Source organism: Cryptomeria japonica, chromosome 4, assembly GCF_030272615.1.
Source record: "Cryptomeria japonica chromosome 4, Sugi_1.0, whole genome shotgun sequence".
Taxonomy (NCBI): domain Eukaryota; kingdom Viridiplantae; phylum Streptophyta; class Pinopsida; order Cupressales; family Cupressaceae; genus Cryptomeria; species Cryptomeria japonica.
The window spans coordinates 5,226,637-5,245,359 of NC_081408.1; positions in this window are offsets into that span (position 1 = coordinate 5,226,637).

Here is an 18,723-nt window from a genome sequence, read left to right on the forward strand (position 1 = left end):
GAACTATGTTGAATGTGTAAACTGTTGTATTCACTACTTCTCTCCAATACACATGAGGTAGGTTTTTTTCTAATATCGTGCTTCTAGCTACATCCATAATAGTTATGTTCTTCCTTTCTACAACTCCATTCTAATGGGGTGTCTAAGGTGCTGATAATTGTCTTCTAATTCCATTCACTTCGTAGAATGTATTAAATTCCTTAGATGTGAATTCACCTCCTTGATCCAATCTTAAGCATTTGATTTTCTTACTGGTTTCATTCTCTGCCATTACCTTAAATAATTTGAATTTCCCAAAAGCTTCCAATTTCTCCCTGAGAAAAGTAACCCAACACATTCTAGAATAGTCATCAATGATTAGCATAAAATGTCTATCTCCTTGTAGACTTCTAGTTCTTTCCGGGTCACATAAATCAGTATGAATTAAATCAAGAACATTATTAGATTTCTCTGGAATACTCTTAAAAGTTGTTCTGACTTTCTTTCCAAATTGACATTCCTTACATACCAGATTGTGAGTTTTAACAATCTTAGGTAAATCCCATATTGCCTTAGTTGTATTGATCTTTACAATGCAATCAAAGCTTACATGACAAAGTCTCTTATGCCATAACCAAATTTCATCAATATGTGCAATCAAACATGTTTTCTCATTGTTATTCAAATGAAAGATATTACAACTAGTCTAATTACCAGTTACAATTTTCAAACCAATTCTGTTCAAGATTTTGCATTTACCATTCTTGAATTGTAACTGAAATCCTTTTTCAACTAATTGACCAACACTCAAAAGATTGTTCTTCAAACCTTCAACATAGTAAACATTATCAGTATTTTAATTACCATCAAAAGATATAGTCCCTTTTCCTTTGATCAAACAAGATTTATCATCTCCAAATCTTACTAGACCTCCATTGTATTCCTAAAAATTTAAGAATTTACTTTTATCACTTGTCATATGATGTGAACATCCGAAACCAATAATCCATTCATCATTTTCTTCTATTTTAGCTGCCAAGGCTTGTTCTATCGGTTGTACAGTAGGTGTCGATTGATCTTCTGTTATTGCAACAAAATCCCATCCATTGTCTGTCAATTTCTCATCAGAATCATCAGTAACTCCTTCATCAACATAGTAACATGATTTGTCTCTATTCTTCTTGAATTTGTATCTATGATATTCAGGGTTAGGCTTATAAGTTCTTTTAGCTTCTTCTCTTAATCTTGCATGTCTATCAGGACACATAGATGCCATATGACCAATTTTATTGCATTTAAAATATTTAAATGGTGCTTTACCTTCATACTTACTTCCAATTGGACCTTTAGGCATTTTTCTTGCAAATAGTGCTTCAAGCTCTTCCAGTTCTTCATTCTCCTTTTTGATTTCTTCAAGTTCTCTTGCATAAAGTGCTTTCCAATTAGTTTTCTTAGATGATGATGATGATGATGCTATAGATGATGATGCTTTAAATGCTAAATCTATCTTAATTGTAGCAACAGGACCAGATTCCTCAAGTTCAAAAGCTAAAAGTTTTCCAGCCAAAGTATCTCTAGATACTGATGCATTAGGCATTATTCTTAATTCATTAATAATAGTTACTTTCACTTTATATGTCGGTGGAAATGCTCTTAAAACTTTAGAAACAATCTCATCTTCACTTAAGGATCCTCCACAACATTGTATACCCAAAACAATTTCATTAACTCTTTCCATAAAAGTAGAAATCCTTTCATCTTCTTCCATTTTCAGATTTTCATACCTGACTCGGAAGCATTCCATTTTTGCAATTTTGACTATGGTATCTCCTTCATTCAATGTCTCCAATTTGTCCCAAATAGTTTTAGCAGTAGATCAGTCTGATAATCCCACAATTTGCTGATCTGACAATGCGCTCAAAAGTGCTTCTCTTGCTTTGCATTCATTCTCCTGATCTTTAGCCAAGGTTAGTGGATTAGGTTGACTTTGTGTAGGACCAATAGCCATTCTTTGTACATCCCATATGTCTTTTCCAATGCAATTCGGATGTGTCTCCATCTTGATCTTCCATATACCATAGTTAGTTCCATCAAGCTTCAGATTGTCCTTCCTAAAATAGTTAGTTGCCATAGAATCTCCTCAAGCTGTTAAACTTCTGCAAAAAGAGGACTTAGCTCTGATACCAATTGTTAGGACCCAGAGGCAACTGAGAGAGGGGGTGAATCAGTTGTCTCTTAATTTCAACCCAAATGTAACTTAATTAAACTTGATGCATAATATTGGTAAACCAAACTTAATGCTGGTTGACAATTTAAAGTTAATAACAGTACCGGTAAAGTTTAATGCATGAAACATAAAGACAAATAACATCCACAACACATAACACAGATATTTGTACGTGGAAATACTATAAGGGGAAAAACCACGGTGGAAAACCTTACCCACAATCAGATGATACTACTGCAAATAGAATGTGTGTACAATATGGGTTCTGCACATGTAGAAAGGCCAACTTCCTAGAGCTCACTGCTCAATCACAAGATGGGAGTCACACTGACTACAATTGTATGGTTAGATCCAATGATAATGTACTACTCAAAATAGCATCTTCATATGCTAGATTCAGTACCCGTTAAGCTTTGATTGCCTTCTCCAAAAACTTCCTTGAATCTACAAATGATGTCTATGTGTATAGCTCTGCTTATATTCGCATATACCTTATTACAATCCTTCTCACATTCCCATATCAATCTCACAACTGAGATCTTACATATATACCAAAACCTAAGACCAATTATGTAGGTCGGCGCACTAAGAATATTACAATAAAATCAATTACAAATGAATCAATATCTGATGCATCATGTCGGCTAAATGCATTTACAATAATAACAAATCATCTCCATAATGTGTTGTGCTGATCTGGAATAGATAACGCTTGCCGGTCCATAACCTAGACCTATTTGCCGGTAACAACAAATATGCAAACCCAATTAGACCAATAACCAAATCACCAAAACCAAGTGTCCAAACAATGTCTTCAACGTAACCAAGTAATCTCCAAGTCATCCTCAATGTCGGTGAACAATATAACCTGTCGGTGAACCAGATAGCAGTGACTATGATTAAGTCATTGAACATGCCAGTGAACATGACCAAAGATCTCTAGTGCTGATAAGTGTTGACAAGTGTTGACATCAATGACAAAACCATAGCAATAAATCCAAAATACCAACAGAAGGGAGGGGTTGGTGGAAAGAGAGGGATATACTAGGAAGAGATCCTGAAGAGAGATTCTAAGTGAGAGAGTGGAACAGAGAGAGATGCGGGAAGGTAGGGGTTGAAAAAAAGAGAGGGAGAGACTTGAGAGAGAGATATCCCTACCTTCCTCCCTCCTTGTCTCTCACTTGAGATCTCTCTCTCTCTCCCCCTCCTTCAACCTCTCTCTTCTTCCATCTCTCTCACTTCAACTCTTTCTCTCTCTCAAACCCTCCCTTCCTTCCTCTCTCTCAATCCTTTCCCTCTTTCCTCTCTCTCAACCCTTACCCTCCTCCTCTCTCTCTCACTTGGACTCTCTCTAGTATCTTACTCATTTTCCATCCCTTCCTCCCTCTCACTCAGGCTTTATCTCTCTCTCTCTTAGGTTAATCTTGGGATGGAGAGAGGGAGAGTGAAGAGAGAGGGTAGGGGAAGGAGAGAGGGAAAGAGATGCAGAGATACTTGAGAGAGAAAGAGAGGGTGAGAGGGAGAGATACTTGAGAGAGAAAGAAAGAGTGTTAGAGGGAAAGAGAGAGAGACTTGAGAGAGAAAGAGAAAGGGAGAGAAGGAGAGAATGTTAGAGAGAGAAACTTGAGACAGCTAGAGAGAGTAAGAGGGGGGAGGGAAAGAATGGAGGTAGAGAGGGGGGAATGGAGAGAATAGGAGAGAGACACCTGAGAGGGATGGAGAGAGAGAGAGAGAGAGAGGGGGGAGGGAGAGAATGGGAGAGAGAGACACCTGAGAGAGGGGGAGAGATAGATCTAGATAGAGGGTGAGAGGGAAAGAGGGAGAGATATCTAAGAAAAAGAGAAATAGAGGGGGGGGGAGAGAATGGGAGAAAGAGACACTTGTGAGAGAGAGAGAGGGTCAAAGGGAGGGTGAGGAGAAGGGAGAGAATAAAAGAGAGAAAGAGAGAGATAGAGAGAGACTTGAGAGGGAAATATGGAAATAGAGAGGGAAAGAGGGAGAAAGGGAAAGAGGGAAAGAGAGGGAGAGAGAAAAATAAAGGGATGGGGAGGGAGAGAGGGAAACAATGCGATAGAGACACTTGAGAGAAAGAGAGAGGGGGGGGGGATATAGAGAGACCTAAGAGGTGGATGGAAGGATTATGAGAGAGAGAGAGAGGTGCAAAGGGAGGGGGAAGGGGAGGGAGATAGGGAAAGAGAGAAAGAGAGATAGAGAGAGACTTGAGAGGGAAAGAGAGAGGGTGAGAGGGTGAGATGGAGAGAGGGAAAGAGAGGGAGAGAGAGATGGGGAGGGAAAGAGAGAGACTTGAGAGAGAAAGAGAAAGGGATAGGGAGGGAGATCGGGAAAGAATGGGATAGGACCCCTAATGATACTATGTGACCCCTCATGATACCATATGACCCCTTAGGACAATATGATGTCCTAAGGGGTCATATGGTGTTCTAACACATGCCTGGCCCCTTAGGACCCCATATGACCCCTTAGGAAACCATATGACCCCTTTTAACATCCCTGTATTACACTATATGACCCCTTAGGACAATATGATGTCCTCATGGGTCATATGGTGTCCTAAGGTGTCATATGGTTTTCTAACTATGGGTCCTTAGGACCTCAAATGACCCCTAATGACAACATATGACCCCTCAAGATACCATATGACCTCTTTTAACATCCTAGTACATGAGATGACCCCTTACAACACCATATGAACCCTTAGGACAATATGATGTCCTAATGGATTATAAGGCATCCTAAGGGCTCATATGGTGTTCTAGCACATGTTTGGGCCCTTAGGACCCCATATGACACCTAACGACACCATATGACCCCTTAGGACACCATATGACCCCTTAGGACACCATATGACCCCTATTAACATCCTAATATATGACATGGCCCTTACGAGACCATGTGACCCCTTAGGACAATATGATGTCCTATTGGGTCATATGGTGTCCTAAGGTGTCATATGGTGTTCTAACACATGTGTGGGCCCTTAGGATCCCATATGACCCCTAATGACACCATATGCCCCCTTTTAACATCCTAGTACACGACATGACCCCTTACAATACCATATGACCCCTTAGGACAATATGATGTCCTAATGGGACATATGGTGTTCTAACACATGTGTATCCTCTTAGGACACCATATGACCCTAGAGATGGAGGGAGGAGGAAGAGAGAGGGAAAGATAATGAGAAAGGGAGAAAGGGAGGGGGAGGAAAGAGGGAGAGAATGGGAGAGAGATACACATGAGAGAAGAGGAGAGTGAGATCGAGAGATAAAGGTTGAGAGGGAGAGACTTAAGAGATAAAGAATGGGAAAGAAAGAGAGATGGGTAGAGAGTTAGAGACAGAGAGAGACTTATGTGAAAAAAGAGAAAGGGAGGGGGAGAAAGAGAATGGGAGAGAGATACACTTGAGAGAGGAGAGTGAGATAGAGGAAAGAATGGGATAGAGACACCTAAGAGAGGGGAAGAGAGAGATATACGAAGTGGGGGAGATATAGAGAGACTTGAGAAGTAGATGGAGGGATTTTGAGAGGGAGGGTGGTGTAGGGAACCTAACACTCCAAGAATGAAAGCTTTGTTTTCTTTTAAGTTTGTGTGTTATATTTTTGATGTAATAATGGAAAACCATTGAGGACTTAGTAGAGCCATGGTTGAGTTATCCAATTTTTGGTTTGCGTCAATTGTGCTCAGGATGCTGACAACCTGAGAAGTGAGATGCTTAGGTAGTTCACAGGTAAAATACTCCAGATGAATGAATTGATGTATTAGGGGTCAATTGAGTTGTTTTTAGGTCTTATAGGGTGTTTGAGGACCTTCAAGAGTCTTAAAATTCATTAGAATGCAAAATTGCATCTTGGAGCAAAAAGTTGTCAAAAGTTGTTGAGCAACATTTTGCAATTTCTAGCAAAAGTTGCATTTTTGGTTATAGGCATTAGGAAGTTGGTTGAACCAACTTAAAACAAGTGGATATAAGTCAAATTTCACTTCATTGTATGGGTTGGAGGATTGGAAATACAAGAGCATGTTTTTGGTTTGTAAAGCAACCTTGTTTCCATCGGTTTTGGACAGTTTTTGTCTTGTTTTTCATTGTTTGTACGGTCTAGTACAGACTAGATGGTGTAAATCAATTGCAATTCTGAGTATTTATTGTATTTGTCTTCTTTAAGGTTGATTTTCAAGTTTTATTTTCCTAAGTTGTAGATATTTCTTCCATTCTTTGCAACTAGGAGCAAAACCCTTGCAAGTAGGGTTTAAGAGCAAGAAAATGGCTCTAACCTAGGCATTCTTAGATGCCACCTGTTGAAATCACTAAAAATGATAGGTTAGGGTTTTTACATAGATTTAGAATAGGATGTGTGGTGTTGCAGGTCCAGGAGGAGGAAAAACAATGAATCCCTAGGCTCACCGCTGGGAGTCGGTGAGTTAGGATAGCAAGAAAGGTGCGATTTATGAGCACATGGGGATTGGTGCAGGACCAAGTGACACATTATTGGAAAACCCTCTAAGTTGCCTTGAAGGTTCCCAATTTTTTTGGAGTAGGAGATTTGACTGGTGAAGATTTTTAGACCCATCTTGCCAAGTCACTGGTTAGGCCTAAAACCCTTCAAAATAGTTTAGCATTAGAAACCCCACTTGTACGGATAACTCAAATGCACTTTTCCTATATTGTCTGCAACTTCAAAAAGGGTACTCAAATCCATTATTTATTTCTAGGATTTTTGGTGACTTTTTCAAATTAAGACCCTAAAACTGCCTAGGGAGGGCTAATGCAATTAGGCCTATTTAGGTGCCGGTAAAGACATAGAAGGGTTTGGAAGCCAAGGCGATGGATTTGGTGAGCCTTAAACCTCAAAACACATTGAATACACCATTTATATGCATTGGGAAACCATAGGAAGTGTTTGTGTGTTAAGATCCTTGCAGGAGTTGTTGGAGCCCAGGAGAGGAGTGTGTGGGAAGTTGAAGTGACAACCTCAAGTGGTGGAGTTGATTGTCCAGAAACCATTGGCTATACCTAGGAGGCAAGTCAAGAAGGTTCAAACCTTGGAGCTCTGATTATCATAACCCCTGCCAAGTGCCATAGGAAGGACTTGAGTAGTTGTAGGGTTGAGTAGGACAAGTCACTCAAGAAGGTGTAACAAACAAGGCTCCAAGACTCTCTGCATCAGAGTGGAGTCAGAGCCATTCTTTGAAAGATTTGGTGTATGTCAGATTGTGAAGAATCAAAAGGAAGTTCAATACCTCCAAAGACAATGAATCTAGAAGCCATCTGACAGTTGGTGGCAGAGATGATAGAAGGATTGAAGGATGCATAAGGAAGCAGAGGAACCACAGAGGTTAAGAAGGAGAAAGGGAAGGTTAAGACAAAATGGGGTGATGAGACTGATGAAGAAGTGGAAGATGGAGAGGAACTAGCAGCAGTAGCCATGCCTCAAGACCAAAAGTTATTCTTGGATGCAGTCAAGTCCATTTCAAAAGACAACTTGGATGGATTACCCACATATGGAGGAACCTGAATGGAGAATAGTTGCTAGATTAGATAGAATCTCTCAATAATCACTTTGATTACAAGGAGGTAGCAGAAGATAAAAGAGTCAATGTGGCCAAATCAAGAATGAGAGGATCAACATTGGTTTGGTGGAATATGATGCAAGAAGAAAGGATACAAGAAGGCAAAAAGAAGATAACTTCATAGGAGCATATTAAGATCAGACTTAAGGCACAATTCCTTCCAGGAGATTATGAAGTTCAAATCCATAAGAGACTGCAAAATCAGAAACAAAGGGAGTTAGATGTCAATGCATATACTGAGGAGTTCCACAAACTTAGTTTGAGGGCTAGGAAGCATGAGAATGAAGTGGAGAAGTTAGCCAGGTACATGAATGGCCTTAGATGGAATATACAAGATGAGATAAGTATCCTCACACTAGACATTGTCTATAAGTGTTTCCAGTTGGCCCTAAGAGCAGAAGAGAAGATTAAAAGGAGGAGTGAACAAAATCAGAAACATAGGGGAGGTAAGAATTTCAGAGGTAGAAGAAATTTTGGTAGAGGGCAGCAAACACCAAGAAATGAAGAGTAGAAAGGCCAAGAAGGTAGTGGAGACTCTCAGAGAGGAGGATTTAGAGGATCCTATAGAGGAAGGAGCAATTTTAGGGGAAGGTTTGGAAACTCAAGAAGAGGAAACACAATCTTCACCGGTAGGTGTTATCATTGCAATCAAGTTGGGCATACCATGAGTAAGTGCCCTAGGAAAGCCTCAAGCTCCATAAAAGGTAGAAAACACCAAGAAATGAAGAGTAGCAAGGCCAAGAAGGTAGTGGAGACTCTCAAAGAGGAGAATTTAGGGGATCCTATAGAGGAAGGAGCAATTTTAGGGGAAGGTTTGGAAACTCAAGAAGAGGAAACACAGTATTCACTGGTAGGTGTTATCATTGCAATCAAGTTGGGCATACCATGAGTAAGTGCCCTAGGAAAGCCTCAGGCTCCATAAAAGGTAGAAAACACCAAGAAATGAAGAGTAGCAAGGCCAAGAAGGAAGTGGAGACTCTCAAAGAGGAGAATTTAGGGGATCCTATAGAGGAAGGAGCAATTTTAGGGGAAGGTTTAGAAACTCAAGAAGAGGAAACACAGTATTCACCGATAGGTGTTATCATTGCAATCAAGTTGGGCATACCATGAGTAAGTGCCCTAGGAAAGCCTCAAGCTCCACAAGCTCATACATGGGGGAAAGAAGAACTCAATTGTTGCAAGAGGAGGACACTCAGAGTGTAACTTCTTCAATCAACAAGGCAGGACTGGTTATAGGTGGAGAAAACTTGATGATGAGGAGAACAATTCTCAAGATACCCCAAGCTCAAGAGCCACCACAAAGGAAAAGTTTGTTTAGGACCACTTGTAGGTCACATGGGAAGATTTGTAAAGTGATTGTAGATTTACGTTCCAATGAGAATATTGTCTCAGTTGAAATGGTGGACAAACTCAAACTAAAAATATTGCCTCACCTCATTCCCTACAAGGTATCATGGCTCAACCGGGGTCAACATGTATTGGTTGATGAACAAGAATGGGTGGATTTTGAAATTAGTGAGTACAAGGATATATTACTATGTGACATGTTTCCTATGGATTCTTGTCATTTGCTATTGGGCCATCCATGGCAATATGATGTGAGAGCTACTCATGATGGGGAGAAGAACAACTATCTTATCACCAAGAATGGGAAGAAGTATTAAATGGATCGACTACCTGAACCAAAGGAAGAAAATCAAATAGGCTATAGTGTGATGCTTATGAGAGGAAAAGATTTTCTCAAAGTGTTAAAACAAGAAGGTCATCAAGGCCATGCTATAGTGTTGAAGCCTAGAGATGAAGCTAAGGCAGATCCAATGAGTGAAGTGCCCCAAGAGGTGCAAGGTCTATTCAAACAATATGTAAAAGTGATAGGGGATGACATACCTAATTCTTTGCCTCCAATGAGAGATGTAAATCATCAAATAGACTTAATACTAGGGGCCAATCTGCCAAACAAAGATGCCTACAAAATGACACCTAATCAAAATGAAGAGATCGCCAAACAAGTGCAAGAACTCTTAGACAAATGGTTTATCAAGAAGAGCTTGAGTCCATGTGTTGTTCCTACCATGATAGTGCCTAAAAAGGGAGGCAAATGGAGAATGTTCATGGACTCCAAAGCAATCAACAAGATTACTATAAGGTACCGGTTTCCCATGCCAAGGATTGAGAACCTATTAGAAAATCTAGGAGGTGCAAGCTATTTCACAAAGGTGGACTTCAAGTCTGGTTATCATCATATCAAAATTAGACCTAGAGATGAATGGAAGACAACCTTTAGAACCAATGCAGGTCTATATGAGTGGTTGGTGATGCCATTTGGCCTCACCAATGCACCTAGTACCTTCCAGAGGCTCATGAATGAAGTCTTAGTTGAGTTTATTGGTAGATTTGTAATTGTGTATCTTGATGACATTTTGATCTACAACAGGTTCAAGGAGGAACACCTCAAGCATTTGGAGATGATTTTGAAGAAGTTGAAGGAGGCTCAACTCAAGATTAACCTTAAAAAATGCGAGTTTTGTAAAACATGGCTAGTATACCTTGGTTTTGTTATTTCTCATTGTTGGCATTCTACACTCTAGAGAGAAATGAAGGTGTTGTCATTGATGGAAACTTACTGGCAACCCTCCGGAAACCTTTTGGATCTTCAAGCACCGGCACCACCAGATAGTTTACTGACAGCGGCAAAGATAATTACCGGCATCCCAGTCGACATGATTTTTAATATTGCATATTGTATTTAATTGTAATATCTTTTTGTAAGCCGACAAGGAGAATTGTAATAAGACTCATATATAAGTATGAGATCTTGTAGACCATTTGTAATGCGATTTTAATGCAAATGTAAGGCGGATAGATGCGAACATGGTAAAGTGTGAATATTAAGGCAGCTTTTGGAATAAGGTTTATGGTTATTACATAAGCTTAAACCAGTACTAAACCTGGCATAGCAGATGTTGTTTTGTTGCAGTACATCATATCAGATTTTCTTAATCCATTTTGTAAGTCAGTGAGACTTCCATTTTGTTATTAAGCAGTGAGCTTTAGGCAATTGGCCTTCCTGCATGTACAGGCCCCTATTGTAAGTAATATTGATTTATTGGCCAGTGAGTGAATATTGTGGGTCACAAATCCCACTGAGGTTTTTCCCACACCGGGTTTCCTTTTTAAACATCTTGTGTTATGGTGTGCTTTCTATGTTGTCTTTACTATTCTTATTTACTGCACTAATTCTGGTTTACCGGTACACTATTTTGGAATGCAATTTATTTAATAAGTTAAAAAAATATGTTAACCGGCAAGATACAGATTCACCCCCCCTCTCAGTATCTTTGGGAATCCTAACACTCATGGATGTTTAAAAATGGATCCAAGTAAGGTAGAAGCAATACTGAATTGGCCTATCCCTAGGAACATAAGTGAAGTTAGAAGCTTTCATGGAATGACATCTTTCTATAGGAAATTTGTCAGAAACTTTAGCCATATTTGTGCTCCTCTTCTCAATACCATTAAAGGAGGGAGTAAATGTCACTTTAAGTGGACAGAGGAAGCCAATAAGGGGTTTGAAATGTTGAAAACCAAGATAGCAGAGCTGACAACCCTTAGATTCTTTGACTTCAGTCAATTGTTTACAGTAGAATGTGATGCAAGCCAAAGGGCAATAGGGGCAGTTTTAAGCCAAGAAGGACATCCTATAGCTTTATTCTCAGAAAATTTAAATGAAGCTAAGTGAAGGTACTCCACATATGACTTGGAGTTGTATGTTATGGTTCAAGCATTGAAAAAATGGCATCACTACCTACTTCCCAAATAATTTTTAGTCTTCACTGACAACCATGCCCTTAGTTTCCTCAATGGACAAGAGAAGTTGAACCAGAGACACCTAAAGTGGGTTGAGTACTTACAATCCTACACATTCACTATCAAACACAAGAAAGGGACAGCCAACAAAGTAGCTGATGCACTAAGTAGGAGAATCATGACCATGAAGGAGATTCAATTGCAAAGTGTGGGTTTGAGTGAGTAAAAGACCTCTACAAGGATTATAAGGATTTTGCAGAGATATATAATGTTTGTACTAATTTTTCTAACACGTCACATGTCTCTTATTAAGAATACATGATACAAGAGGTTTTGTTGTTCAAAGGTCATCTTCTTTGCATACCTCAATGTTCTCTGAGGCAAAATATTATTCAAGAGAAGCATCAAGGAGGTCTTGGAGGTCATTTTGGCATTGATAAGACTTTGGAGCAGGTTGGTAGGTTTTATTATTGGCCCAAGTTGCAATCAGAAGTGAGAAGGTTTGTAGAGAAATGTACCATCTGCCAAAGAGAAAAAGGAACCTCAAGTAATGAAAGTCTATATCAACCCTTGGTCATACCTCAAAGGCCTTGGGAATGTTTGAGAATGGATTTTGTGTTAGGCTTGCCTAGGACACCAAGAGGATTTGATAGTGTGTATGTGGTGATAGATAGGTTTATAAAAATGGCACATTTCATACCTTACAAGAGCACCAATGATGCCACCTATATTCTAGGCCTCTTCTTCAAGGAGATAGTCAAAATTCATGGTCTTCCAATCAGCATTGTTAGTGATAGAGATGTGAAGTTTTTGAGGCAATTTTGGAGGACACTTTGGAGGAGGTTGGGCACCAAGTTATCTTTCTCATCTACCTATCATCCTCAATCAGATGGTCAAACAGAGGTAGTCAACTGGTCATTGGGTAACTTTCTAAGATGTCTTACCAAACAACATGGGAAGACTTGGGATCTAGTACTTGGATAGGCAGAATATGCATATAATGACTCAGTGAACCATAGCACAGGTAAAAGTCCTTTTGAGATAGTGTATGGATTCCATCCTAGGGGCATATTAGAGCTCAAAGATCTTAGTTCAATGGCACCTAAGAGTGCACAAGGGGATAACTTTGCAGAACGTATTAAAGAGGTGCATGATAAGGTAAGGCAATCCTTACAACAAAAATCTGAGTAGTATAAGGTTCAAGCTGATAAAACAAGGAGGAAGGTAAAATTTAAAGTAGGAGACTTAGTGTTGGCATACCTTAGGAAGGAGAGGCTTCCAAAAGGGCAGCCTATTAAGCTCATGATGAAGAAAATTGGACCTCTTAAGGTGGTGCACAAGTATGGGCAGAATGTATATGAGGTTGAAATTCCTCCTACCTTGGGAATATCTCCTATTTTTAATGTATGTGATGTCTATCCATACAAGGGAGAGTCACCAACAAATCAAATAGAAATGCCATCACCGGTTCATGAAGAATGGATAAAGGATTTGCCACCTAGTCAACCGGTTGAGTTAGAGAGTATTTTGGATACCAAGATAGTAAAAAAGACAAGGAAAGGATTCTACAAGAACTATCTTGTCAAGTGGAATGGGTTACCTAATTCAGATGCGATGTGGATGTCAGAGGCAGATATACTTCATGGAGTGGAGATTTCAGACCTTATAACTCAAGGGAGTTGAGTTCTTTGACCCAGGGGAGTGTGGTGCAGGGCACCTAACACTCCAGGAATGAAAGATTTGTTTTCTTTTAAGTTTGTGTGTTATATTTGTGATGTAATAATGTACCAACAATTGAGCACTCAATAGAGCCATGGTTGAGTTGTCCAAGTTTTGGTTTGAGTCAATTGTGCTCAGGATGCTGAATGCTTGAGAAGTGAGATGCTTAGGTAGTTCACAGGTAAAATATTCTAGATGAATGCATTCATGTATTAGGGGTCAATTGAGTTGTTTTTAGGTCTTCTAGGGCATTTGAGGACCTTCAAGAGTCTTAAAATGCATTAGAATGCAAAATTGCATCCTGGAGCAAAACGTTGTCAAAAGTTGTTGAGCAACATTTTGCAATTTCTAGTAAAAGTTGTATTTTTGGTTATAGGCATTAGGAAGTTGGTTGAACCACCTGAAAACAAGTGGATATAAGCCAAATTTCACTTCATTGTATGGGTTGGAGGACTGGAAATGCAAGAGCAAGTTTTTAAATGTAAAGCAACCTTGTTTCCACCAGTTTTGGATAGTTTTTGTCTTGTTTTTCATTGTTTGTATGGTCCAGTATGGACTAGATGGTGTAAATCCATTGCAATTTTGAGTATTCATTGTATTTGTCTTGTTTAAGGTTTATTTGCAGGTTTGATTGTCCTAAGTTGTAGAGATTTCTTTCATTCTTTGCAACTAGGAGCAAAACCCTTGCAAGTATGGTTTAAGAACAAGAAAATGGCTCTAACCTAGGCATTCTTTGATGGCACCTATTGAAATCACTAAGAATGATAGGTTAGGGTATGTACATAGATTTATAATAAGACGTGTGGTGTTGTAGGTCCAGGAGGAGGAAAAACAATGAAGCCCTAGGCTCACCACTGGGAGTAGGTGAGTTAGGACAATAAGAAAGGTGCGATTTATGAGCACATGGGGATTGGTGCTGGACCAAGTGACACATGAATGGAAATCCCTCCGAGTGCCCTTGAAGGTTCCCAAATTTTTTGAAGCAGGAAATTTTACTGGTGAAGAGTTTTAGACCCATCTTGCCAAGTCACCGGTTAGGCCTAAAACCCTTCAAAATAGTGCAGCATTGGAAACCCCACTTGTACAGATAAACAAGATGAAATTTTCTAGTATTCTCTACAACTTCCAAAAGGGTACTCAAATCCATGATTTATTTCTAGGCTTGTTTGGGACTTTTTCAAATTAAGACCCTAAAACCGCCTAGGGAGGGCTAATGCAATTAGGCCTATTTAGGTGTCGGTAGAGACCTAGAAGGGTTTAGAAGCCAAGGAAATGGATTTGGTGAGCCTTGAACCTCAAAACACATTGAAGGCACCTTGTAGATGCATTGGGAAAGCATAGGAAGTGTTTGTGTGTTAAGATCCTTGCAGGAGTGGTTGGAGTCTAGGAGAGGAGTGTGTGGGAAGTTGAGGTGGCAACCTCAAGTGGTGGAGTTGATTGTCTAGAAACCATTTTCTATACCTAGGAAGCAAGTCAAGAAGGTTCAAACCTTGGAGGTCTCATTATCATAACCCCTGCCAAGTGCCATAGGAAGGACTTGAGTAGTTGTAGGGTTGAGTAGGACAAGTCACTCAAGAAGGTGTAACAAACAAGGCTCCAAGACTCTCTGCATCAGAGGGAAGGTGAGAGATATACCTAAGAGGTGGAGGAAGGGATGGTGAGAGAGAGAGAAATATAGAGTGAGAGATAGAGAGAGCCCAAGTGAGAGGGAGGAAGGGATGGAAGGAGAGTACAAGAGACTAGAGATAGAGAGAGAGGTGAAGAGAGTGAGAGAGGGAGAGAGAGAGGAAGAGTGATAATGAGAAAGGGAGAGAGGGAGGGGAGGAGAGATGAAGAGAAAGGGAGAGAGAGACACCTAAGAGAGTAGGACAGTGAGATAGAGAGATAGAGGCTAAGATGGAGATACTTAAGAGATAAAGAATGGGAGAGAAAGAGAGATGGAGAGAGAATTAGAGGAAGAGAGAGAGAGAGAGAGAGAGAGAGAGAGAGAGAGAGAGAGAGAGAGAGAGAGAGAGAGACCTAAGGGAGGGGGGAGAGAGGGAGAGAATAGAGAGAAGGGAAAGAGTGGGAGAGAGACTTGAGAGAGATAGAGAAAGGGAAAGGAAGGGGGGGAGAGAGAGAGAGAGAGAGAGAGAGGGATGGGGAGGGAAAGAATGAGATAGAGACACCTAAGGGAGGGGGGGAGATAGGTCCGAGTGGGGGAGATATAGAGAGACTTGAGAGGTGGATGGAGGGATTGTGAGATAGAGACCTAAGAGGTGGAGGGAGGGAAAGTAAGAGAGATACCTAAGAGTTGGAGGGAGGGATGATGAGAGAGAGAGAGAGAGAAAGAGAGAGTGAGAGGAAGGAAGGGATGGAAGGATATTACACAAGGCTAGAGAGAGAGAGAGAGAGAGAAAGAGATATAATGAGAAACGGAGAGAAGGAGGGGGAGGAGAGAGGGAGAAAAGGGGAGAGAGATATAGCTGAGAGAGGAGGAGAGTGATATAGATAGATAAAGGTTGAGAGGGAGAGACTTAAGAGATAAATAATGGGAGAGGAAGAGAGATGGAGAGAGAGACATGGGAGAAAGAGAGAGAGGGGGGAAAGAGAGTTAGAAGGGGAGAGAGAGAGAGAGAGAGAGAGAGAGAGAGAGAGAGAGAGAGAGAGAGAGAGAGAGAGAGAGAGAGAGAGAGAGAGAGAGAGAGAGAGAGAGAGAGAGAGATAGGGGCAGATAGGGAGAGAGACTTAAGAGAGAAATAATGGGAGAGAAAGAGAGGGAAAGAGAGTTAGAGAGAGAGGGAGAGAGGGAGAGAGGGAACAAAACAAAGAGAGGGAAAAAGAGTTAGAGGGAAAGAGAGAGAAACAATGGGAGAGATAGACACCTGAGAGAGGAGGAGAGAGATATAGATAGATAAAGGTTGAGAGTGATAGACTTGATAGAGAAAAGGAGAGAGACTTGAGAAAAAGAAAAAGGGAGTGAGAGGGAGAGGGAGAAAGAGAGAAAGAGAGATAGAGGGAAACAAAGACTTCAAATAGTAAGAGAAAGGGAAGGGGAGGGAGAGGGAGAAAATGGGAGAGAGGGACACGTAAGAGAGGGGGGAAGAGTGAGAGATAGAGATACTTGAGAGAGGGAGAGAAAGATAGAGCCCAAGTGAAAGAGGGAAAGAGATGGATAGACAAAAGAGAGAGAGAGGGTGAGAGAGATGGGAAAGAGAGGGAGATGGGAAAGAGAGGGAAAGACCTAAAAGAAAGATAGGTAGGGGTTAAGGAAGAGAGAGGGAGAATGTAGGGAAGAGACCATAGAGATAATACTAATACGAGCATGTTGATTACTGAGATTCGACTATCTAAAATTTATATGAATACTCCAAAAACTAGAATCTACATTATAACTCCTAGAGATCTGGAACCACTCTCAAACATCCTGACAATATATACATAAAATATAACTTAAAGTATTGACTTATACTTAAATGTTATATTTTATGTATATATTCCAAGAGAGAGAACACTTTTTTTCTTTCTAAGATGAAAAATTTCTATGCCAAATAAGGCGCATGCCAAATGGATTTTAATTTTTTTTTTCATTTGGTGTGTGCCATATTTGGCACGCACCAAACATGTTGCCTTGGAAACCACCAAGCCAAAAGCTTGGATTTTCCTTGGGAATCCAACCCAAAGGCTTGGACACCCTTCTCAAGCCTGAGACGTGTTTTCTAGCAAATATTGAAAAATTTCTTACTTTTTTGTTCATTCTCTCTGCCAAGTTTGCACATGTTTCAATGAAATTAAAAAAAACACCATACAATCATCAAGCTCTCTCTTAGCTATCCAACCATATAATTCTTTTCAAATTTTGATAATGTTAAGGTCTTCATCCATAACTTCTTTTGTTATTGTGTCTGTTTTTTGTCAAAAACCAACATGTCGTATTTCAGCCATAGATTTTTACTCGTTTATCGAAATTTGAAAAAAAATTACTTTTTAGAAACTTGACTCCATTCTACACAATTTAAAAATATATATATTTTCTATTAGTTTTCACATTTTTTTAGGGGGAGCACGCTCAAATATATGCTTTTCAGTATGTGTCCACTTTGAAAATTAGTTAAAAATCATTTATTCATTAAAAAATTAGCCAAAAAATCTGGCATAAACTACATGGTGCTAGCTAATTTCTCACTAGAGCGATTTTTTAAATTCCAAAAAAAGTTGAAATTTTAGGGGGAGCACACCAAGTGTTATGTTATTTTTTTCTGAAAAAAAAAGCACCATTTTGTGTGCTCCCCCTTTTTGAAACCCTTAATCTCCACCATTTTAAAAAAAAATAGTAGTTCAGAAAGTAAACTTGGAGCACTACAACTCTTGTTCTTGTTGCATCCTCATATTTTGAGTGTAACTATCTTCATTTTCTTGTCGAAGTTCAGACTTTGCTGATTTCAAAAAAAAAGTGGCATCTTAAGACCCCTTTTTCATCCCCCATCTCTGTGCACTTGCCCTCAAGCTATCAAGTTTGAAGTTGGTCATTGATCTTGAAGATTGGCATGTGATCACATGGTAGAGATGGCTGAAATTCCATCATTAAATAACTTTAGAATGTGGGCATTGATCATTTATATCAATGAGATATTGTCATATCACAAAGTAAAATGAGACCAACTAATTAGGCCTATCAGAGCATGGGGGAAGGCACCAAATGGTCAAATGCTTGACTTATCCTCATAAGCCTGCAACTACTAAATATTAGAAGAGACAACCATTGTGGGGATGTGAGGAACTAAAACAAGACTACATCCCATCATCCCATGATTGCCAGTCGACCAAATAATTAATTGCCACAAGAGCATGGGGCAGTTTAAGGATAACTGTAACTGCTAGCAAGAAGGTAAGATAGCACCTGCAAGAGTGATAGACACCAAACTTGGAGCACAAAAAGTTTAAGTCATGGGCACATGAAGGCTTCCTCGCTTGGTTGTAGGGGTTGAAAATTTAGGAGCTAAGTTCTCGTGGGTCCATGAGGCAAAGACTTAAGACAAAATATGTTTCTGATAAAGGGGTAATGCACTAGGAAGTGGGTCTGATCAACTCAACAGTAGGGAAGCATTGAGCCATAACTAAGTTTCCAGAGACTATGATAGAAGGTCAACATAAAAAAAAGACATAAAATCAAAATAGTAGGCTAGGGTTTAGGGTTTAAGGGGGCTTTAACCTTGTAGCTAAATAACAAACCTAAAACCCTGAAGGGAAATGCGTCAATAAGGAACCAGTGGGTTCATAAAATGACAAGTTTTGGCAATTTATGTGGGATATTTGTCTGCTAAGCATGAGATCTAGTAGCTTGAATACTCCATTAGGCTATAGAGTCAAAAGACTTGCAACAAACTCAAACTTGACCTACGAAAGAGATTGTGCACTTCTTG